This window comes from Halichoerus grypus, chromosome 8 (assembly GCF_964656455.1).
Source record: "Halichoerus grypus chromosome 8, mHalGry1.hap1.1, whole genome shotgun sequence".
NCBI classification, from domain to species: domain Eukaryota; kingdom Metazoa; phylum Chordata; class Mammalia; order Carnivora; family Phocidae; genus Halichoerus; species Halichoerus grypus.
The window spans coordinates 13,074,027-13,098,993 of NC_135719.1; the positions used below are offsets into that span (position 1 = coordinate 13,074,027).

The 24,967-nt window shown below is 41.8% G+C and overlaps 1 long non-coding RNA gene across 1 annotated transcript in view; it reads left to right on the forward strand.

The window, feature by feature from the left end:
• Positions 1–16,290, forward strand: part of LOC144382729 (uncharacterized) — a 226,769-nt gene extending 210,479 nt beyond the window's left edge. The window contains exon 3 of the long non-coding RNA XR_013450108.1: positions 16,145–16,290. This is a non-coding gene — a long non-coding RNA (uncharacterized LOC144382729). The remainder of the gene's footprint in view (positions 1–16,144) is intronic.
• The last annotated feature ends 8,677 nt before the right edge of the window (positions 16,291–24,967 follow it).

Genomic DNA, 24,967 nt, shown 5'->3' on the forward strand with positions numbered 1-24,967 from the left:
ATTAAAGCTTTATAAGATTGGCAAGGATATTGCTCTGAGAGTTCTTGGGAGGAGGCATTGCTTCTGGTTGAGAAAAGAGGGGATTCTTTCAGGAGACAGTATTTTGGACCTTGAAGGGATAGAATTTGACTACATTTTGCTGACAATGAATCTAGGCACTTGGAATGAAAGAATTATTCAGAAGACTGATGGGAAACCAAAGGGCACGTATAGGAAACCATGAGCAGAATGTAGCATGAGAAAACAAGAGAAAAGATATTGATGGAATAAATACTACTCTTCTAGGCAGATCACCATAACTTCTGTTTTGGACTCATGTTATAGAGATACTGCATATTAACACAAAACATTAGTTCTTACAAATAACTCTTTTTTCATTATACTTTCCTTAGTCACATTGGACATGTGGTATCTACCTGCGTTAAATTTAAAGGCATGAGCTAATTAGCTTTCTTATTCTCAGAGAATAATAGATAAAGCGCAATGGTAGACTACTAATCTCTTCATTAGGCAGAGTATTTCTGTATTTCAAAAAGCTGCAATGACAGGTACACCTCGAGAGAGGTGTGATCACAAAGAAGAAAAATCCATTTTCTTTTCTGACTTACATTACACCTACACGTAGTATGAACTTTGATTATATTGGGCCCCTTTGACTTATTGTCTATATTATTTATCTTCACACTTTGATTTTCTTTCCCTGATGGTTTCTAGTAGTTTTTCCTTGCCAATTTAAATTCTAGCTTGCTTCTCCATACTGTTCATTGATCACTCGCTTTCTCATCTTTAATTTCCGCCCTTTAGAGTCCAATAACACTTTTCATGGTGCTGCTAATTCCGTCCTTTTTTCCGCTGCCATGTTTCATCATTAAGTGACCGTGGAAGTTTCCAGCTTGTTGGGGACACAAGCCTCCTTGAACACACCTTGCTAAAATGTGCACTTCAGAGCTGTACAAAACATGAGCAGGAAACAGCACAATGACCCTACATGCATTTTAAAGATTTTATTTATTTATTTTACTTGAGAGAGAGAGCGTGCACACAAGTGGGGGGGAGGGGCAGAGGGAGAGGAAGAGAGAGAATCTCAAGCAGACCGCGTTGAGCAGGGACCCCGACTTGGGCTCGATCTCCCAATCCTGAGATCATGACCTGAGCCAAAACCAAGAGTCAGATGCTTAACCCACCCAGCCACCCAGGCCCCGCATTTTAAATGCTGGTCCTCTGAGCCTACTCCTTCTGACTCAATTTGCAATTCTCTTTCATTTAACAAAATTGACATTTATGCCATATACTAAAATACAGTTTGTTCAGGTGAAATAACATGATGTTAGGCTTTGCTTGGTTCTTAAGAGAAGTGATTAGTTTTTATTGCTGGGGAAGAAAGAGCCTGTAAGAAATGAGACATTATGGACACAAAACTTAACCAAGGCCCAGAATGTTTTAATCTACTGTGTGGGCATATAGCTTGGATTCCTGCCTTAGTTTTATGGAATTCCTGAACATATTTTACCCCTGAATGTGTGTGGTAAAGCATACTCAGTTCGATATCTAAGGCTGGGATTTTCAAATGAGAGTTACTGAAATGAAATTCCATTTTGCAAATTCATCAAGTAGGGTCCAGTTTCACCAAAATCCATCAAGAATAAGGAGATAGGTCACAAACTCATTTGGAGGGTGGGTGCAAAGGTCATTATAAAAGTTCAAAACTATAACCAAATTTGTCTGACATTGAGAGAATCAGCTGTGAAACTCTCTTTCCTTTATGATCTAAAATATATTTTGCATTTCACTGAATTGGTTTTTATCCTTCCCATTCTTCATTTTAAAATAAGCCTAATAGGAAGTTCAAACTACCAAGCCAACTTATTTTTTTAAAGAATAAGCCCTTCACAGAATGTATAAAATTTTAAACATAGAAAAAAAAAAGAGCACATTTATACTGGAAATTAAGAAATTCATTTAGTATTAAGGTCAAATTTATTATTATTTTTAAAAAAGATTTATTTATTTATTTCCACAGAGATAAGAGCACAAGCAGGGGGAGTGGCAGGCAGAGGGAGAAGCAGACTCCCCACTGAGCAAGGAGCCCAATGTGGAACTTGATCTCAGGACCCCAGGGTCATGACCTGAGCCAAAGGAAGACGCTCAACCGACTGAGCCACCCAGGCATCCCAGATTTCTTACTATTTTTTTCTCTATTTTGGGCCCAGAGTCTCTCAGGAAGATACAACAATAGTCATTATAAATATGAACCTAAAAAAATAGGAAAGCAGGTCATTGTTTACCAAGTCAGCTTGAAAATATTATTATGCGCTTAATAAAACCCCATGTATTTCCTGACTACTTTTCAATCCATTAATTAGTGATTCTGTATTTTCTTTGTAGGTCCTCATTACAGCCAGTAATTGGAGGCTCGATGAGTGAAAACTTATTCAAATTATATGTCCCAGCACTCACAAATATAGGCTGCAGACGTCAAGTCCAAAATTTGTTAATGTCCTCGACTAAGTGTTATTTCTTTCCATGTATCTATATTTTAATTTTCTGATTACTCGAGTAAACAATCACGGAAATATTGCTAGGCGGGTCTGGCTTCATTTTCTGATTTGATCTCCTGCTGGTTGAGTGTGTGTTCCTTGCAGTGGTGTGCGCTAAGACTCAATCCTGAGGATCTCCTCTCTCAGCAATTGGGGTTGCCCGGAGTCATTGTGTTTGCTAATTCCCTTGTATATTTTCTACCTGGAATCCTGCACCTGACTCTACTTTACTTGCTGGACCCTGCAGGTGCTCCTAGTACTTCTGACATGCTATTGTGCTCATTTGTTTCCATGTTTTCCCCCTTCAACAAACTGTGAGCCCCTGGGGGGCAGGAGCCTCATCTCTTATTTATGTATAGCCATAGTGTTTACTTTAGGGCTTGACACATTGTTGGCCAGGGGGTAGGAATAGCCACCTGACTTCTAGCCACCTGCCTTATCCGGCCAGCACAGAGATAATAAATGAATTCCTTTAGGTGGGCAGTTTGTGGGAGTCTCTATTTTTTTGTATGTGGCCAGTCACACATTTATTTCACCAGCCTGGCCCCTATAGGCATGCTAGTCTGTGGCCCTCATTGTAGCTACTCAAAATATGTTGTAGTTATGTGGATGAATGTGTCAATGAATGCCCGTCTAATTGCACAGAAAATTATTATTCCAATATTCCAGTCCTGAAAATTCTTTCAGTGTCATCTCAGACTTACAACAGTAAAGGTAGAAAAATATAACTTTGTTATACAATGTCCAAAAAAGCACTGCAGAGGTAGACCTCTCTGAGCATTCTAGTAGTCAAATTAGGAAAACCAGTTCACTTGTGCTCTCTACAGAATTCAGGGGATGCCAACAAACCAATCGTGTGGAAAAGCCTAGGTTTGCATACCCGTCATGACCGACAACTTCTACCTTGGATCATCTTAAAACAAGCACGAGGATTTTAAGAACAATAACCCTGTCCAACATTCCAAGTGCAAATTCAACAACACATTTCTCAAGACTGATTCCAAGATGCTCCAAACTAGGGCCAATGGCAGCACGCAAGAGAACAATCCAACGAAGTGATTCCGTGTGGGGCCACGGCAGTGCTGTACCGTATGGAATGCTCTCTTGGTCTGGTTTAATCTGGGGGGAAAGCTTAAGCAACAAGCTCATTGGATGGAATTCACATCACCATACATCAAAATACCGATGATGACGAAGTATTCTTGAGAAAGGTTAAGCTTCACCTAAAAAAGGAAATTTGGGTCTGCTTTAATTAACTGATAAATGGGGGACTGAGGCTCTAAGATTTCCCCTACCATTTCTCCAACAATTTTAACTTTTTAAAAGCAACTATTACCAGATGTTCATTTTGTCCATAAAAATTCTCACCCTTGAAAACTATAATATTTATGAAAATGTAACTTTGAGCAACCTACTACCTGGGAACATATCCAGCCAATTAGCTTGTGTTAATACATGTGTGGGTATTTGAAATAATTTGTTACATAGGCTTATTATTAATAACACAGTTAAATGTTGGTTTTGGTTTCCAAAGAAAGATTTTATAATAAGTCTTCCTTCTGAGCTATTAGAAAGTAGACTCCTTTTCTGTTGGGGCCACTCCCTTGTTCAAGAAACTGAAACCCCACCAACCACTGTCTTTTTTTTTGTTTTTTTTTCTTTTCTTACCAACTGCAGGAAAACATGGAGTTAGTTAAGTGGCAGGGCTAGGAGTGAGTCACTAAGTGTGGTCTCTCCACACAAGCCACTATAAAAAGGGGATATGTTTTCTGTAAACTATCATGACAATTATATGATAGGAAGAAACCGAACCGAGCAAATATAATAACAAAGATGATTTGCACGAACAGTAAAAGGAATGCCATTTTCTCAAGGCCATGCAGCAAAGTGCATATGCTTCCTTATGGCAAACACTAAACATCGGCCACTTGGATGGTGGATTAAATTTTACCTTAACCATGATGTGGATTTCACCTCCTGGAAGATCTAGATCTATATATTTATATCTCAATTGTTTTCCCACTTCAGTTTTTTTTTTTTTTTTTTTTGGCCCAGAAATTAAAAGAAGCACCAATGAAGGAAAATGTGAGGGATGCTCATTGTCAAGTTTTTATGTCACCGTTAGCAGATCTCACAAACTTTTCCTTGGGCATTCAAGGGGTTCGTACCCCCAAGATGAGCTTTGAGTCCTCCAAAAGAGCTGGACTGGACTGACCACGTGACCAGCTCTGGAGTGAGGGCACAAGGAGTCCTGTTGTGATTCCCTAGGAGCAGAGAAGAGTTGGAGGTTTTGATCCTCTGCATTTACAGACTGGGAAAACTCCTTTAACTCCATGGGCCGAGATCCCAGGTGACTGTAGCCACTGAACTTGTCCTATTTAAATTACTCTTGCTCGTTCAGACAGACACAGCAACATTGCTAACATACCTCCGCCGCAGTGCTTCTGAAATACGCCATTCAACATGGAAAAGAACAGGTGAAATTATTACATCGCCCTGCAACCCAGCATATGTTGTCTAGCATCTAAGAGCAATTGTATCTGGTAGGACTCTAATCTAAATGTGGGCAGTGAGAAATCCCCACCTCGAAGATCATATTCACAACGGAGTTGTTTCTTCAGAGGCTACACATTTTGACGTTCATGTGGATTAAGAAGGCAAGACCGAGAAGAGCTGAGATTTTTAAGTATGTTTTCCTACTGGGAATTACAAAATCCATCCCCTCATGACATGGGAAAAATATTTAAAACACCGATGAAAGTAGATGGCAATTCATACATTGTTTTCTTTACTAATAATTCAGTTGGTCTCTTTGAACGGGTTGCTGTATGAGTTTGCTAGGACTGCCATAACAAAGTACCACAGACTGGGGGCTAAACAACAGAAATGTATTTTCCTACAGTTCTGGAGCCTGGAAATCCAAGATCAAGGTAGAGGTAGCTTTGGTTTCTTCTGGGGCTTTGCTCCTTGGCTTACAAATGGCTGCCTTCTTTCTCTGTGTATATGTCCCTGGTGTCCCTTTGTGTGTCCAAATTTCCTTTTCGTATTGGGACATCAGTCAGATTGGATTAGGCTCACCCTAATTGTCTCATTTGAGCTTAATCACTCTTTAAAAGGCCCTATCTTCGAATACATTCACATTCTGAGTTACCTGGGGTTAGGACATCAACATAAATTTTGGAGGAACCCAGTTTATCCCATAACAGTTGCATATGGCGTGAGAATTTCAAGTGTGAAATAGTTCTTTAAATGAAAGATGGTTTAATCAGAGGGAAATACTGCTTACTATTTACACAGATAGAGCTAGAGTTCGGTTGAAGGCGATGGAGTTTTCATTTGTTCTTAAACCATCTTGCGTCTTAGTCTTTATTTGGACAAGAGAAAAGTTGGGGCCACTTGTGGAGGATTTAAGTGGGGATTTGAATTACCTGGTGCGGATACAGCCATCTTTATTATTATATCACATTAGTCCCCATGAAGAAATCAGAAATAGGCTGGCTGCGTATTGAAATCTTACAATGTGGTAAAGAGCAGCATTTTGGAATTGTACGGTAGGGGCGATTTACTATCAAGTAATCTTATTTTTGCTCTTGCCCAATATAAAACCAAAGGATGTTTTAAAAAGAAAGAAAAAGTTAGTGAAAGGCAGTTCTGAAAGGCTGTTGTAACCCTATACACGCAGGATGACCCAGAGCCGACATCTCCATGTGTGACATTGAGGGTCACAGGCTCACCCCGAGGATTAAGTGTCCCCAGCTGCAAAAGTGCTGGCTGAAGGCAAAGTAGACGTGGAGGGGACTCTGGCAGAGGGAAGCCGTTGATGTTACCCACAGCGGAGACCTGCCACAGAGAAGAGAACTAAAGCCATTACCCAGAGTTTCCTGCCTTATTGTATCATCTCAGTGTTTTAACATCCTTTTCAATCTCTTTCCACCAAGTTTACACATGTATTAGTGTTGTCTGACTTTGTCACTGCTTTATGGTTTGCAAAACACCAGAACAAGCTTGCTAGAGAATGAAAACCAAAGGAAAGGGTGTCAGTCGGGGGTCTTGGGGCTGGAGCTTGGATAGAGTGGAGAGATTTTAATGGCTTGCTCTGGGAAGTAGAGTGTTTTTGGCGGTACGAAGGCAGACTGTTTTTATGTGAGGCAGAAGACTTTTGCATCATATACGTTGTTTTGCTTTTGGATTTGAAATGCAGGTCTGGGAATTGGCGAGGTGGAAAGTGGTAGACAAGTGTCTCTTGTTTTGGCTGCTTTTGACTGTATGAGGCTTTTGGTTCATTTGTTTAATTTTGTTTTTGTAAGAGCCTTATTTTTGGAAAGAATGTCTGCCCTGGGTATCTGGTGGGACATCAAGTATGTCTCAGAAAGCGGAATAGTCAGGTGCTCTTAGAAGTCATGGCGGGGGGAGAGTGGGCAGATAATGGAGGGTTAGCTAAGAAGACACTTGGCACCGGGCTTTTGAATCTTGGGAGGACTGTTGGGAATTTCAGAGCTTTGAGGTGACAGTAGAGGAGACCAGATGACACCTGTGTCCTTGGTACGTGTCTAGTACCAGTGATGGGGCCTAACCCAAGCTCATGCTGTGCTTGGAGCTCACCTGTCTTTTTTAGGCCCAGTCTCCCTTGGTTCAGCCCTCTTGCTGAGTCTGGTTATCTGGTCTTCGCATGCATTTTGGGAGTTGCCCCAAAGCCTTCCAAATAAATTGCTCTCTACTTGAGCTAGCAAAGTCCTTTTGCTGTGGCTTGTGGCCATACATTCCAGCAAATAACCTTTCTTTCTACACTCATCCTTCCACCGTTCCCGCCTCGATTTCCAAACTTGATTCTCTCATCTGAGCCTGGAAATCTTTCCCTTCCTGCCTTTTCAGGAATTTTCTCACTTTGGATGTTCTCCTTCCCATACCTTTCTAGCAGCAAAGATACACTAACCAACACCTCCCCACCAGCCCCTTCCTCTGACTTCTGCTGCAGGGCGCTCTTTTGTCTCACCCTTGGCCCCTTTGGCTTCATTTCTCTGTCTTGATTACTTCCTCCTCCCTGTTTACACCCCTGCCAGGGCCTCTTCTTCCTCGTTCATAAGCTTTCTTATTCATTACACTCTGTAACACCTAAGACACCTGCTGCAAGTGTGAGGATTTTGGCTTAACTGCCGCTGTGCCCCAAGGATCGGTCCAGGCCTTGCTGCTCTTGTCTCTCTTCAAACACTATGTAAAAGTACCCATGCAGTCTCCCCAGGATGCCTCTTCATCCCAGGACCCAATCTCTCTCCTGTGTGTTTCGACATAGGCACCTTCCTTTCTACAAACATTGCTTGTTTCATTGTTACCCCCATCCCTCCAGACTGAAACCTTAGAAAATCCTCTGATCCTTTGCTGTCTAATACCCACCAAGTTCCATCCTCAACCTGTCGTAATTCTGCTCCTTCCTTTCCATCCCTCTAGTACTTCCTGCATTCAGATGATCTTCACCTGATATCAGGGTCATTTCAGAGATAATTTTCTTTCTTCTAATGACCTTTGCTTTCATCTTTCTCATACACATCCAGTAAAGATTAGTGATCAAAAATATAATGAGCATAATATGAATATTTAAAATTTGGTCCTCCTTCGGCTTGAGGTAAAAACATTGTCCTTTTTCAAGTTATTATCATGTTGTTTCAGCATGAATTACTTTAGTTGAGATGCTGATCACTGAGCATCCAATGTGAATTGATTGTGTGATACGATTGACAAGGTGTAGTGGAGGGATTTTTTGGAAGATAAGGAGGTCAACATTTTGTACTATAAAGGTCTTTGTCTTAGAGTCAATGGCTAAGATATTCTCTTTATAATTATAAAGCAATTAGACTTTAGAACTGGGTAGAACCTTTAAAAATTATTTAGATCAACTCCTTCAACCAAAATGTAGAGAGGTGAAGTCATTGGTTGGAGACAGAGCTCAAGTCTAATTCCCCACCACTCAAATCCCAAAACTCACATTTCCTTTTCTTTTTTTTTTTCAAATTGTGGTAAAAAACACATGACATGAAATCTACCCTTTTAATTCTTTTTAAGTTTGGTAGTTTTGTATCATTAACTAAATTCACATAGTTGAGCAAGAGATTGCTAGAAATTTTAATCTTGCAAATCTGAAACTCTACACCCAGGCAATAACCACCCATTCCTTTCACTCCTCAGCCCGTGGCAGCCACGGGTCCACTTTCTGTTTGTAGGAGTTGGACTGCTTTATTTTTTATTTTATTTTTCACCAACTTTAGAGATCTCATATAAGAGGCATCAGACAATATCTGGTGTGTGTGTGTGTGTGTGTGTGTGTAAGACTGGCTTATTTTACATAGGATACTATCCTTAAGGTTCATCCATATTGTAGCGTGTGACCGAATTTCCTTCTCTTTTAAGAATAATGTTACGTTTTCCTACTCATTCATACCATATTCTCTGAGCCCATCCATCCATCCGTTGGTGGACATTTGGATGGCTTTCTCTCGTGGGCTACTAAGAATAGTGCTCTATGAAACTCGAAGTGCAGGTACCCCTTTCAGATCCTGATTTCAGTTTTGGGCGATACATATTCAGAAGTGGGATTACCGGATCATATGGTATCTCTCTTTTTAATTTTTGGAGGAGCCTCCACACTGTTTTCCACAGCAGCTTTGCTGTTTCACATTCTCACCCAACAGCGCTCCAATTTCTTCACATCCCTCCACAGCGCTGCCCGATACAGCGAAGTCTTTTGTGACAAGAAGGGTCAGCTGAGGTGGCAACCTTCGTAGTTGTCTTCTTTTAAGAAATTGCCACAGCTTTCTATCAACCACCACCCTGATCAGTCAGCAAATACTGAAGCAAGACCCTTCCATCAGCTAAAAGATTACAACGTGCTAAAAGCTCAGACGACGGTTAGCATGTATTAGCAAGAAGATATTTTTTAATTCAACATGGTTTAATTTTTATTTTTTTAGAGATAATGCTATTGTACACTTACTAGATGACAGTGTAGTGTAACAAACATAACTTTTGTGTGCACTGGGAAACCAGAAAAAAAATGACTTCCAGAAAAATATTCATTATTGAATTGTTTGCTTTATGGTGGCATTTGCATTATTGTGGTGGCCTGGAACTAAATCTGCACGATCTCTGAGATCTGCCTGTACTAAATAAACGGATATGAATTAATGCAGTAACACACACACACACACTTTAGATTGTATAGACCCAAGTGTGCTGGTCCTTCTCCAAGTTATTGCTCTGCACTTCCCTGGCCTGCGCTCCCACGCCCTCTGGTGGCTCTCATGTGTACCTGCAGCAAATCTTTGTCTTCCTTGAGGACAGCCCCCCACTTTCACCCCTTTTCACCCTCCAGGCAGTCCCAGGGCTGGGAAGAGCTTCCCCTGTTGTTAGCATCTGGGAGTCTCCCCCTGCTTTTTCCTCACTTTCTGGGCAACTCTCCTTTTGTGTGTATATGAGTTAGGTATATTATACAAATTGTGTGAGCATGGTTTCTTTCTTTCTTTAAAATTTTTTTTAAATTTTGCAGCTTTCTTTACTGTTCTATTATCCTCTGTTCCTGACATACCGACTCAGGGTGCCTTGGAATCGGCATGGTGGGCTGTGTGTGTGTGTGTTTGCTTGCCATCAAGGGAAAACCTTCATTTTCACTGCATAAAATTTAGAAACGTCTAAAGAGCAAACAATATCTTAAACAAAAGAAAAACGTTTAAAAAAGTTAACAAGAGGAGAAAAAAATTGTAAACCTTAAACTACGATAAGTTAATTTATGAATTTAAAGCTAGTCTAATCAAAATATTATGAAGTTGGAATAGGGGATTTTTTTTCCAATTTTTTTAAATCAAAATTTATTCAGATATATATTAAATTACTTGTACAGACTTCTAATACATGCTCGTGAGTATCAAAATGGCATACAAAAATGCTCATGCCATAGAAAAATGTTATTTTAAATGTTTGTATCCATGCCAAATTTCAATAGTTGCTAAAGTAATTGTGGATCTTTAATTTAAATCAAAATACAATACTTAATATTATCTAATTCTAGAGGGTCTGATGATGTGAGAACAATATATTGGTAAGAATGATAGGAAATGACACTTTACTGGAGAAATACTATCTGAAAACTATAATGTTAAATCTACTTGAATAAAAGCAATTGTAATATCAATTAAATAGCAGTATCTAAACCAAAAAGAGGTAAGTCAAAACTACTTCAAAGACAGAAAACACATGCAGATGTTATGCCGTGGTTGTGGGAGTTCAGGACCGGGTTGCGGTGAGCTCAGTCAAACCTGCGGGTGTCCCTGGATGCGTGGGCCCTCGCGGCCTGGCTCTTCTCCTTCCTGGGGATGCTGATGATCCAGGAGGCCCCCTGACACTTCTGGGCCTCCGTGGGCTGCCTGTGGGGGAGCAGGAGCAAAACGGCCGCTTGGGAAAGGCGGGAAGTTGAACTACGCTTTGGCCAACATTTGCCTGATGGGATCATTTTCTTTCCTTAGCTCCTTGACTTTTCGCTCGGTAAGCACAGCTGCCATCCAGCTCTCATGGACTTTATTCGCATTGAAGAGGATGTCCTTTAGATAGTGCGAGGTGTTCTCCTCCAGTTCTCTGCGGGTGTCTTCGGCCATCTTCTTGTCTAAGTTGCGAATCTGAGTTGCGGACTCGATGTTTCCACACATGTAGGAAACACTCTTCTCAATGTCTGAGCACTGCACTTCCTTCTCCAATGATTTTCTCTCAAGTTCCCTGGTGTATTCTTGATATAATTGAGGCAGAATTTGAAGTTTCCGTTTCAAATGCTGAATCTCACTTTGAAGCTGTGAATTTTCCCTCTGCAAAGAGGCTTCCTTGGCTCGAAGATCTGTGACTTATCCCATAAGCTCTTCATTGATTTGCTTTTCTTCCCACAGTTGTCTGGCTAGTTCCTCATTTTTCTCTTCAGCACTTTGAAGGGACACATTGGAATCAGCATCGTCAGTGACACCCTTCAGATCACCCTCTGACCGATGGATGGGCTGATTGTCATTTTCTGCTTCCCTCTTTTGCTTGACTTCCCAGTTGACGTGACCCAAGAGATCTCCAAGGAGACAAGGCCAGGGGATGGCCTTCAGAAGGTTTTCACCCAGTGGTATTAACTGGCTGACTTTATCTTTCAGAGCCCGCTGCATTACTGCGTTCGACTGCTCTAGCCTTTCTTTCTCCTGCTCCGTTTCCTGGAGTCTCTGCTTCCATCTCACGATTTCTTGGGCGAGCAGTTCTGGACTCTCTAGGACGTGAGTGTTTCCATTCAAATCATCCATTATTTTCTTCCAAAGTTGTTTTCCATTCTTCTCTGACGTTCTTAAGATGGGTCTATCACCAGTCACTTGGGAAAGTTTAGGAGGCTGGGTCTTCTGCGCCATTTTCAGAAAGTCAATGGTGTTCTGAAGTGCCAGCCTACAGCGGTTAGTACTTACTGCTGAGAAGCATAAGGTTTGTAATGTGGGAAGACTGGCCTCCACCCCGGGCAGCCCTAGGGCATCATCAGCTTGTGTCATTGGTCCCATATTCCCACTACCTTTTCCACAGACTTTAGCGTGGGCCAAACACCTTTGGCCGAGCACCTTCACACTTCTCCAAATGTGTCGTTTCTTCGCTGTCAAAACCAGTATTACAATATACGCCACGATCTCCCAGGGAAACTCATGGAGAACTGAAACCTGTTTCCAGCTTTCAGAAATCACCAGCAGGGCACCCCACAGGGGCTCTAGGACCAACTGGAAAGTGGATCTGATGGCAGGCAGCAGGCCCTCCATGGCTGTGTAGGGCTCCACAGCTCTGCCTCCAAGGGCCAGTGTTCTATGGGTCTCAACTGAGGGCTCAGAACCCTGGGGCGGGGGGGGGGGGTGCTCTGTCTCTAAGGTAAACATGTGCCTGGCAACCAGAGCAGATCAGTTGGGGGGGGGAAGGGGGAGGCCAGCCAGCTTCTAGAAGACAGTTTCCCCCTAACTTTGCCCTCAAATAGAAAGTGATCTCACTTCACTGAGTTCCCCCCCCAACCTTTATTGAGATACAACTCACATATCATACAATTCATCCATATTAAGAGTATAAGTCCACGAATTTTTAGCATATATAAAGAATTATATAACCATCACAATAAGCTTATTTTAGAACAGTTCCATTACTGTAAAAAAAAGACCTTGCCAAACCTGTCATTTCTATCCCCTTTGCCCCCTTTGGCTGTCAGAAGGAAATCTAAAAATTTCTGGGCTTGACAAGTACCCTTAGGGCAAACCTTTCTTCCCAGTTGATGGACCTATCCACGTAAGCAGTTTCTCTGTCATATTGGCTTAGCAATTCCTCCCTGTCTTGATAAGCTCTCTCATGTTTTAAAGACTTAAAAAAAGATTACTTTTTCAGGTTCTTTCACGTGTTTGCAAGTGGAGCGTGTCTCTGAGTGCTCAGGTGCACAGAAAGTCTCCCCTGGGTGCCTTATTTGCCCCACAGCTTGGATTTGAGATTTAGGATTCGTCTCCCAGATGAATAAGCATCACTGAGCAGGGCTGGGTCCTGGAACAGGCCTGGCGGTTTGCCATGAGCTTGTGGTACTCAGTTCTGCTGCTTTTGTATGTGAAGCCACCTTCACTGGAAATGCCTTCCAGTTTGCTAACGGTATCAGATTTTTATGGCCCATGGAAGTCACGGAAATTTCTCCTCTGACTGGTATAATTGCTGACGACGCTGGCTGGCCATTCCCCAGAGAAAGAGGTCTGATGATTGAGGTGTCCTGTTTTAGAAATGGAATGTTGGGTTTGCATCTTCTGATAGGCTGACTCTTCCAAACTTGGAAATATTTACTCTATTTCCCACAATAAACACCATCCATACCGGTTCCCCAAAAAACTAAAATAGAGAAGCATAGGTTCAAAGATCTTTCTGTTCAAAAGACCTCTTAAGACGTACACACAAGACACTATAGAATTGAACTCATAGAGGTCCTCTTCTTATCTTATTGCCCTGGATAAGACAGTCATAACATCTAGACTTAGTGTCTTCATTGGTTAGTTTTATGTATACGGTTCTTCTTGAAGGTGAGCAAGTGGGGTTTGTCTGTCTTTCTCACTGCTGGCCCCCCACAGAGCCTAGCACAGAGCCTGTACAACTTTACTAAGGTTCACGATTCAAAAAGGAACCATGTGAATAATGAATCCAAGAATTCAGACCACAGATTTGGAACAAAGCATATGAGTTTCAGAGAAGTAGACATTTTAGAAGAAAACTGTCCTTTTAACCCTAGATGCATTGTGAAACCATGTTTCTTTCCAAGGTCTTAGAGAAAAAGAAAGCCCTGAGTGTATTCCACTGCAAATGAGCAGGAAACAGCGTGAGTACTTCATGTGCTCAAAGTGACCACCTCTGTTCGAGAGCTAGCCAGGGATTCTTGAGAGCAGCCGATTTTCCTCATGAAAACTATGGGATTATGGGCAAAATAACAAAATGGGGGTCATGAGAATCCTGAGAACGACCGGATGTTAGGACAGATCTGGGTTCACATCTCTGCTGTGTCCCTGTGGACTCATCCTTTTTTTTCCAGCCTTTCTTTCCTCCTCTGTGGGATGGATGTCTTAGATTTATTGTAAGATGATGGGGCACTTCAGCACCATGCCTGGCATATGGGACAAGTTCCATGTATGTTGGGTTTTGCTCATTTCTCTTCCATGATTTGAAAAAATAGCCACGAGAATACTTCTCTAGTTTTTTTAAGGATTGAAAAAAAAAAAAAAACCACATAAAATAGGTAAGCTATTTTACCATAAGTTGATGTTGATCGTAAGACCAAACTAGATTAGAAAAAAAAAAATCTTCAACTAAAAGGGGCTTGTTGTTTGTCTGCAAGCACAGCCATATGCAAGAAATAGGGGCCAGAATCAAATTAGAAGAAAAAGGTGGGACGGATTCCTTCACACACAGTCTCTATAACTTATTTAAAGTAAACCTCTAAGACAGTGCTTCTCAAACTTGACTTTGTATCATGGGAGGCCTTGTTAAAACACAGATTGTTGTCAACTCCCTCCATCCCCCCAGCCCTGCCATTTCTGATTCTACACTATAGGGTGGGTCCTAGGAATTTTCATTTCAAATAAGAGGATAGTAATATTCTAATGCTGGTCCTGGGACCACACTTTGAGAACCATTGCCATGGAGGTGATTCTCCACCTTGGTTGTACCTTGAGATCACCTGGGCTCAACCCAAACATCAGTTGAGAAGTTCTGATTTCACTGGTTCTGGGTGGAGTCTGGATGTCAGGAGTTTTAAAAGCTTTTAATGTGCAAAAGTTAAAAATAATTTCCCTGTCCGTTCTGGTATATTTTAGAAAAGAATCATTCAATTATTCATTCATTCAATAAATATCAGTCGAGTATCTACTATAACCCGGGCTCTGTGCGAGGCGCTAGGGATATGGATATAAATCGGACGGACAGAGGAAGACTGCCACATTGATAACTCATGAGGTGACTGGCATACCAATGAACATATTTACAGAGAGCTGTTAAGAGCTGTAAGTGGGGGCACCTGGGTGGCTCAGTTGGTTAAGCAACTGCCTTCCGCTCCCATCATGATCCCGGGGTCTTGGGATCAAGCCCCATGTTGGGGCTTCTCCCTCTGCCTGTGTTCTCTCTCTGTCAAATAAATAAATAAAATCTTAAAAAAAAAAAAAAGCTATAGGTGGAGGGCAATGAGGTTTAAGTGAGCAAAGACTTCATGAAGGAACTCTGAACTTAGTTTTGAAGAATTAGCCTTATGGGCAGAGACTGAGGGGAAGAAGATTCTGGGGAGAGGTCTGGGACTCGGAGTGGACACAGGATGTGTTCACAGGTGTTCTCAGGGAGCTGGAGCCTGGTTAGGTGGTATGCAAGGAGCTGGGAGAAGTTGTCTAGACTCAGGGGAAGTGTTTCAAGATTCTGGGAGGAGAGTGATACAACTGGGTTTGATCACTGGCTACATCGAGAGATAGGAAGACCTACCTGAGAAATGTTCTTTAGATAGAAAAATCTCTACCATGTTTTAAAGATTTTATTTATTTATTTATTTATTTTAGTTTGAGAGAGAGAGCACGTGGGGGAGGAGGAGGGAGAGGGACAAGCTCAGATGCAGGGCTCGATCCCAGACTGAGATCATGATCTGAGCCGAAACCAAGAGTCGGATGCTTAACCCACCGAGCCACCCAGGCGCCCCTGGAATAATCTCTATCTTGAGGTTATATCTAGGATATGCTCCACACATATACAATCAAGACACCCAAACATCATAGAATAACAGGAAACTAAGACACCAGCTTCCTTCTCGTTAGCTAACTCCCACATTTCTGATCTGATTTTGCGGGGGGAAAAGAAGGATACATTCATTTTCATTGCAAGCCTACCTCTTTGGACTTTGGAAATATGGGTAGAAAAAGAGTTAATGCGGATGAAGAAGAGACCAGACAGGAGAAAAAGGAAACGGAAAAGACTCCGAGGTTTGGAAAAGCACAGAGGGGTGAATAAAAATGGAAGCTGTGGAAGCATGTTTCTCACCTGCCCCCTTCTGCTCCTCCCCTGAAACCCCGCCCTAGGAGGCCAAAGGCCATATCCGGTGGCCTGCACTGCCACCTGCAGGTGAGGTCCTGAATCACCGCCGGAATTTTATGCTGAGCTTTGGAGAAAGCAAGATGTCACCAGAATACCCCTGGGCTGCCATCAGGCTGCCCTCAAGCTGGACCAGCAGGTAACTATTCTGTTCCTTCCATTTCAGACTGACTGACTTTTAAAGGATCATTCTTCATGAATATTAAAAGGTACTTTTTTCTTCTCTGTTTTTACATCTCTGAAGTCCAAGCATGTCTTGGAATTAATCGTCAGTTTAATCCACAGACTCTTTTCCCCACTGTGATACACAAAGGAGCATCTTACAACTGATATCATCTTATACTTGGAGAAATATGGCAATATTTATTTTGCGTACATCAGAGGGGCGGCCTGATGGACAAGGCATGACGTGAAAGATCTACTGTCACCTTGAATCTCTAATACCCCTTCTTTCTTATATTCTGGATCTCCATTATTTACTAGTTACTTGATTTTTAGCAAGTTAATTATCTGAGTCTCAATTTCTTCATCCTGGGTATCTTCATCCTATGTATCTTCTATGGTTTTGTCAGAGTTAAGTGATACTCTATATAAAGTCCTTGAATGGCTCTCACCTAGCCTATTAAAGCACTCAGTAATTAAGTCTTAAGCAGAAGCCACTATCTTTGGCCACTGTAATTCAAAACCTCCCGTCACCAAACTGTGTTTTCCTTTGTGCCCTTAAAACTAGGCTGCTCGGCTTCTGCTTTATTTTGCTAAACCTGGAAATGCAGAGCCCAGCCTTCTAAGTAAAGCTTTTCCAGTGCTTAAGGCAGTCGAACCTAAATGAAACCGAAAAATGACAAGGAAAACAGGTAATGCTATCTATTGCTGCCCGCTGGATTCCATTTGTAGCTCTCCCTAGCAATCACAGGATAAAATAAAGCCCCGTGTTGAAGGGCAGGGCGTAAGCAGCTGGGTCTTGAAGCCTCAGTTAGCTCTGCAGGGAGGCAGCTCTGAGGAGCACCCCGATGGGGATAGAGCTTATAAAGATGTCTTGGAGCAGGCTTTCATGTTTGCCAAGCGGCTGCCCCTTCAGCCCCCTAATATCCCTTCTCTCTTAAATGATATGAAATTGTACAGTCCAAGTTCTTAGCACAAGTCCCAAGGAGAGGGAAGCAGCAAGAAAAGGGGAAGAAATCAAAGCTTTTCATGGTGCCCGCCCTGTACTCTCTCTTCTTGGTAAAACCATTGCATTTCTGGGGGTTGCGTTGGGAGGAGGAGCTGAAGGGGGAGAAATGGAGATTTTTTTTAAAGGTTGATTTGTTTGTTTTAGAGAGACAGAGCGAGAGAGTGCAAGAGAGAACAAGCAGGGAGAGAGGCAGAGGGAGAGAACCTCAAGTAGACTCCCTGCTGAGCTCAGAGCCTGACATGGGGCTTGATTCCAGGGTCATGAGCTGAAACCAAGAGCCAAACACTTAACTGACTGAACCACCCAGGAACCCCTAGATGGGAATCTTGAAATACTCCTCCTGCCTGGGTCCCCCTCCCGCTGTCCGTCTGTCCCTATTCCTAGCCATTGTTCAATTTTATCTTCACAGCTCTCCTACATAGCTTGTAAGCTCAGTTGATACCTTGGGGTCCCTGATGGATTAAGAATCTTGCAGGTATGTGATAAAGTTTGAATCCACGTTGATGTGACATCCACCTGTGGGTTTTGTTTTGTTTTTTCCTGGAGAGCGCCCCGCCTCACCACATTCCCTACCCCAAGTAGAAACCACACCCAGGACCAAGAGCTCATGATCTGAGCCAAACCAAGAGTCCATTGCTCGACCAACTCTACCCTTCCCCCCAAGGCGCCCCTGTACGGGGATTTTTGTGCAGGTGTCAGCACCCCTAAATCCTGTGTTATTCAAGGGCCAACTGTATATGTACACACGTACGTGTAGAAGTCTGTGGACACACATACACACACGCGCCCAGGGCAAAAGGCCACAGTTAGGCACAGCTGAGGCTTTTTACCGGACTTACAGCAGAAAATCAGACCCAAACCAAATTGCTCTGAGCCTTCTTTTTTCACGGACTCTGTAAGATCCTGGAAAGGAGCCTCAGAGATTTCTGTAGTAAAGATGAGCAGAGTGGCAGATCTTTGGAATAAGATGTGCTGAGATCTGGGGCCGCTTGCGCAGCATGGGTGGGGGACCGGAGGGGCTGTGCTCCTGGATATGGAGATGCCTGATGCTCCCAGATACGGAGATGCCCGGTGCTCCTAGATACGGAGATGCCTGATGCTCCCAGATACGGAGATGCCCGATGCTCCCAGATACGGAGATGCCCGGTGCTCCCAGATATGGAGATGCCCGGTGCTCCCAGATATGGAGATGCCCGGTGCTCCCAGATATGGAGATGCCTGGTGCTCCCAGATATGGAGATGCTCAATGCTCCCAGATACGGAGATGCCTGATGCTCCCAGATACGGAGATGCCCGATGCTCCCAGATATGGAGATGCCTGGTGCTCCCAGATATGGAGATGCCTGGTGCTCCCAGATATGGAGATGCTCAATGCTCCCAGATACGGAGATGCCTGATGCTCCCAGATATGGAGATGCCCAGTGCTCCCAGATACGGAGATGTCTGCTGCTCCCAGATATGGAGATGCCTGGTGCTCCCAGATACGGAGATGTTCGATGCTCCCAGATACGGAGATGCTCGGTGCTCCCTGATATGGAGATGCACGGGGCTCCCTGATATGGAGATGCCCGGCCGTGCTGAGTGGGGCAGTGGCTCTGTGCTTCCAAGCCTGGGACTTACAGGAGCAGAGGCATAGCTCACTCCGGGAGCCCCAGCGGGAGGTGGACACCGCTCCCCTTCTACTCTCCTAGCCCCAGGGGGAGACTGCCTCATCCCCTCTTTGACAAATGGGGACTCCAAAAGTGGTACCTGAATCACAGAACGTTGGCATAGAAACATAACAAAGCACTCAAGGAGCACTATGGCCAGAAGAAGGAAGACTAGGGAAAACATAAAGAACGCAAGTAGACAATGAATTTCAGATAAAGACTTTTAAAGATAGATTCAGGACTTAAATGATCTACTCAGCAAATTTACGGGAAAGCTACCAGAACTTCATCTCTAGCCCCTGACATGAACTAAAGCCTCTCACTGGCCTGGGTCGCTTCTGATGCCCCAGGAAGTGCCGAGCCCCGTGTCCATGGGCTCAAAGTTCTCAAAAATTTGCAAAACAAAGTTAATTTATTTAACTTATTTATTTTTAAGATTTCATTTACTTATCTGACAGAGACAGAGAAAGAGTAGCAGGCAGAAGGAGAGGGAGAAGCAGACTCCCCACTTAGCAGAGAGCCGGAGGTGGGCCTCAATCCCAGGACCCTGGGATCATGACCTGAGCGAAGGCAGACGCCCAAAGGACTGAGCCACCCAGGTGCCCCAAAACAAAATTATTTTAAGCAGCAACAGCTAAGACCGCTGTCTCTTCTCCCCTAGAGCAATAGGCTTTCCTTGTGGGCCCAGGACTGAGAGATCCCGGGACATGGGACTTTCAGTGCTAAAATCGGCCAAGTCCCGGGCAAACTGGGATGAGTTGGTTATCCCACTTTCCATTCTTCCCTTCCTACATCTCTGTCATCAGATGGCACTGGAAAAAATACAGAGCCTATGGGATCTGGCAGAGGGGAGATTGACTAAGGGATGCATTTAGTTTTGGCCTGGTGGGGTAGATGCCTGTGGTTGGCGATCATTCTGCGTTAAGTTATGGATAAGTGTTGCAGTGTAGGATCAGCGTCCAGGGTGCTAGCACTGACCCACTCAGCATTCTCTGACCCATCACAGCGCCCCACTCAGCATTCTCTCACCAAGACACAGAACCTCAGCTCACGCCACATTATGACCATGTCCTACTGCGCCCGGCACCTGGAGAACAGGTGTAGTGGGGGAGAACAAGGTTTGGAAAGGACAGGGCCAGAAATCAATGTGTAGAAAGCCTTCCAATGATCAAATATATACAATTGATGATATAAGATGGAATTCTCGTTGGTATTTAGTCAAAATGGAAGTTCTCCCCTCTCAAGAATCAACTCGAGAATGCAGTGTTATACCAATACAAAGGCATCATGGATTTTTTCTTTTTGGGAATTGAGTGAAGTGTTGTTTTTCAGATTTCCTATTTGAAAGGTTTTATAATGAATGTGTTGGTGTCTGAATTCATATGTGTGATACATCCCAATCATCAAGAACAAAACAATTTTTGATCAACTCTACTAAAGGAAAGGCTAACTTTTCTTGTTATTTTCTCTATGGAAAATATACAATTGCAATTATATAGTGAAGTGATCAAAGAATATGAAGCCAAAAAATGTAGGAAAATAAAAACACTACTACAGACATGTATTAAGTGGTCATTTCATAAAAAATATTATGCCATCTTTCTGGATTAGGGGGATAGTTGAGATATTGTCAATATATTAATTTTTTTTTCTGTTGTGATTTCTTTTCACACTTTGGACAAATACACACTTTTGTATCAAATTTTGTATTTATGTTTGCATTTTTCATAAAAGGTCATTTAATAAATAAAATTACATGAATTTATTCCTCAGCCCCGGATCTTTCTCTGAAAGAAATGTATAAAAATCCTACAAGAACAGATAGGAGTCTATATGCATTTAAAGTGGTGGGGTCCTCAGGCAATGTGGAATCCTATAAAGCATTAAAAAAAAGATAAGCAAATTTCACTCTATAAATAGCATGGTAAAAGATGACTTCAGTAAAGTCAATAGAAAATTATAAATTTTGAAAAATATGTTTGCAACCCAGATAGCACAGAGTATTAATATCTAAACTGTATAAGGAGATCTTAAACCAATAAGAAGAGAATGCACAAACCATTTGAGAAAAAATAACATAAGATGTGAAGAGGCAGCATTTCTTTTAAGCACATGTATTAGGCCAGAAAGCACATTGTAGCAGTTAATTTAGCTTTAATATTGTACAGACCCAGAAGTCTGATAACAATTAAGTTAGAGAATGGGAGCATAATAAGCAGAAGAACCCATTCACATGGGAATATGAAACACATCTAAATAACTCATGGGCCAAAGAATCCATCATGGAAATTAAGCAATTCTTGAGAATTGGACAATAGTAAGAATACCTCATATCAAAATTTGTGGGCGGGGCGGGGGGGCTCCTGGGTGGTTCAGTTGGTTAACCCTCTGACTCTTGGTTTTGGCTCGGGTCATGATCTCAGGATCCTGGGAAAAGTTGTGGGAATGTCCCTAAAGCTAGAGCCTTAAATCTTTATATTGGGAAAGAAGGTTAAATGAGCTAAGTGTCCACCTCCAAGAAAATTCTTAATAAGGATACGGTACCCGAAGAGGTCAGAAGGAAGAAAAAATACATAAGCACAAGTTAATAAAATAGAACACAAAGAAAATCACTCAAAAAAAAGGAAAATGCTTCCTTTGCTTTAATTAATAAAATGGAAAATTCTGATGTGGTTGAGCAAGAAAAGAAAGAAAAGGCATTAATAAATATTAGGAACTAAAAGGGTCACGATTAGAGATACAGTGTAGATAATGGTAAGAGAAAATCATGAATGAATTCACACCAACTAATTAAAAACGGAGATATATGGATCATTTTCTAGAAATTATTTAGTTCTGATTATATTTATCTAATTTTCTAATTGCACAAGTAACTTAACAAAAATTGTATTTCAAGAAGAACCAGAAACCAGAACTGACGTTTAACCATTACAATATTTTTTTAAAATCAGTAAATGACAGTCTATTTCCTGAATTGACTCCGGGTCAGATGTTTTAGGAGCTAATTTTTGCAAAAATGAAGAAATACATTATCCGCATTTATACATAATATTTCAGAAAGTAGAAGAAATGAAGTGAGCCTCCTTAACTCCCTTTCTGAAGTTAATAATGACTTTGACACCAGACTGAAAAAGAACAGCACAAAGTGTATTATGCAATCTCTCTCATGAAAGTAAACTCAAAAATCCTGAATAAATATTAGCAAACAGAAGTTACCACTTGATTATTTTTAAAACCATTATGATCAAGGTTGATTTATCATGAGACTTCCTGGATGATTTAAGACGAGAAAAAACTATAAATGCAATTCATCACACAAACTAATTTAAAGGATAAGAACTTTCTAAAGTACCCAAATGGACATAAAACAAGAATTTATTAAAATCCAGTATCCATCTAAGATTTGCATAGACACATAGGCACACACAAAGCATAGAAAGCTAAACCTTAACTTATAAATATTATCTAATTCAACACTACAAACTACTTCATGTTTAATAGTGAAATGTAGAGCCATTATTTTTCAAGTCAGGAACAAGGCAAAGACGAGTCCAGTGCAATAGGAAAAGGTAGAAACAGCTCTAAAAAATGATGAGCTAGCTTCTATGGAGGGAAAACAGGTTTTATTGAATGATGCAGAGTAAAGAAATTAAGCAAGCTCTTGGATTGGAAGACATGCTTTCATAAAGATGCCAATTATTTTCAAATTAGTATATAAATTTCATGCAATTCTAATCAAAACCCAATCGGTTTTTGGTAGAACTCAAAATGCTCATTCTACAATCTATATGGGAAGCATAAGGCAAAAAAAAACCCTGAAAACAAACAAACAAAAAAACCCCACATAATTCTGAATTAGAACAAGGTAGAGAGACTCACCCTACCAGATATTCATATTTATTATAAAGTAATACCAATTAAGAGAGTGTGTATCAGTGCATGGTAGAAAAAAAGCAAGTTCAGGAAAGATAATGTACCTGACGCTATTTATGTCAAGCGCCAAACATACAAAAATAATATGATTTATGCACATGGAAGAAAATGTGCAATGAAAACATAAAAATATTAATAAAAGTGTCAGTTATCAGAGGCACCTGGGTGGCTCAGTCAGTTAAGCTTCTGCCTTCAGTTCAAATAATGATCTCAGGATCCTGGGATCAATGGAGCCCTGTGTTGGGCTCCCTGCTCAGCGGCGAGTCTGCTTCTCTCTCTCCCTCTGCCGCTCCCCCCGCTTGTGTATGCTCGCACTCTCTCTCTCTCTCTCAAATGGATAAATACAATCTTTTTAAAAAAAAGTGTCAGTTTTCAAATTTCAGATTTGTAGTTACTTTAAAGGGGAAGAGAGAGGTACAAATCCACAGAGGCTATAGCTACAATTGTAATGTTTTATTTTAAAAAAAATTTCTAAAGCAGAGATTCCCAATTTTCTTGGTTCATAGCAACTTTATTATCTCCATTCTTTTGTGATGCAAGCCAAGCTGAAAGAAACGTCTAAAGGTTCCCTTTATTAAGTATTTAGAGTCCAAAAATTTTGATAGTAATGGTTGTGAGGTGTCCAATGTCCCCATGTGTCCCTTGAAAACTAAAAACATACGATGGCATTCCTACGAGTTCCCTGTGGCACACAGTTTGGGAACCACAGATTTTTAAAACAGATCTTGAAAATAATCTAAATTCAACCAAGCTAGTTGATAGATCATGAAAGTTTGTTGTATTTTCTCTCTACTTTGATGAATTGGGCTGAGTGCTTTGCACAAGTCATTCCATTTTGTCCTCACAAAGGATCCTGTGTTCTCTTTCTGTGTGAGAGGAAACAGAGGTTTAATAAATTGGAGAAAATTCGCTGTCACACACTTGTAAGTGCTGAGGCCTAGACTGAAGCCAGTCCTCTCTGATTGAAGGCCACCGGGTCATGCGTTAATGGGACAGACCACTACTGAACATGTGTTTCAGGTACTAAACCCTGTCAGCCAAGGGAGAGTGGACATAGCCATTGTCCTTGCACATGTGGTGGGAGACAAACAGGGAAGGAGTATAAGCACCGGGGAAAACGTGTGCTCAACCCAGGAGTGAGCAGTCAGAAGGCAGGAGGGGCTTGGGGTTGAGTTTGTGCTGAGGCTTGCAAGATAAATACACATTTGTTTATGGGGATCCACCAAAGTACAAGGACAGAGAGATAAGGAACCCTGTGGTCCTTTTAAAAAGCAATGGGTTATGCCCCAATGGCCAGGGCAAATATTAAATTATATGTAAGGACTGCACCGTGTTCTTACCCCCCTCCCTTGGCCCCCAAAGTGTTAGTGACTTTGACTACTCAGAGTCCAATTCCATTTTATTTCTATCATATCTTCCCATTCCTCCCAAACCAACAATCAAAGCTTTACACTAAAGATACATCTTTTACATGTCGAGTGACAGCTTACTCATTTCTGTATTTCCTAACACCTCAGCCTATGTCCTGAATATGTTCTAAAGGAAATAGTAATTTTGAATATGTTTATGAAATCTGGATTGTTTGGGCTCACAAGTATTAAGCTGAAGGAAAAAGGAAAGGCTCAGTGGGTTTTCATATATGCTCTAGCTGTCCTATGAATACACTGGGTCTTAGGAATTTACAGAAAGTTACAAGAGTCCCTGCCATCTTGATGTAAACTTCTAATGTTCCAATTGCAAAAGCAAGTGAATGTTCTCAGCAGTCCTGGCTTCAGAGGTCCCTGGGAAATAGAATTCCATTTACACAGCAAGGCTCTGGGCCAAAAATCTGCCTGGGTTAAGTGGTGACTTTCTCTCCTTTGAAATTCATTTGAGTTCTGTTTCCTGCCTGTGTAGTCCTCCCCTTCCTGTGATGACAAACCTTGGCTTACCTTTAGTCTGGGTTTTCTAGATCTCAATACCAAACTTTAAACTGCTTGTTTTGGGGTGCCTGGGTGACTCAGTCGTTAAGCGTCTGCCTTCGGCTCAGGTCATGATCCCAGGGTCCTGGGATCGAG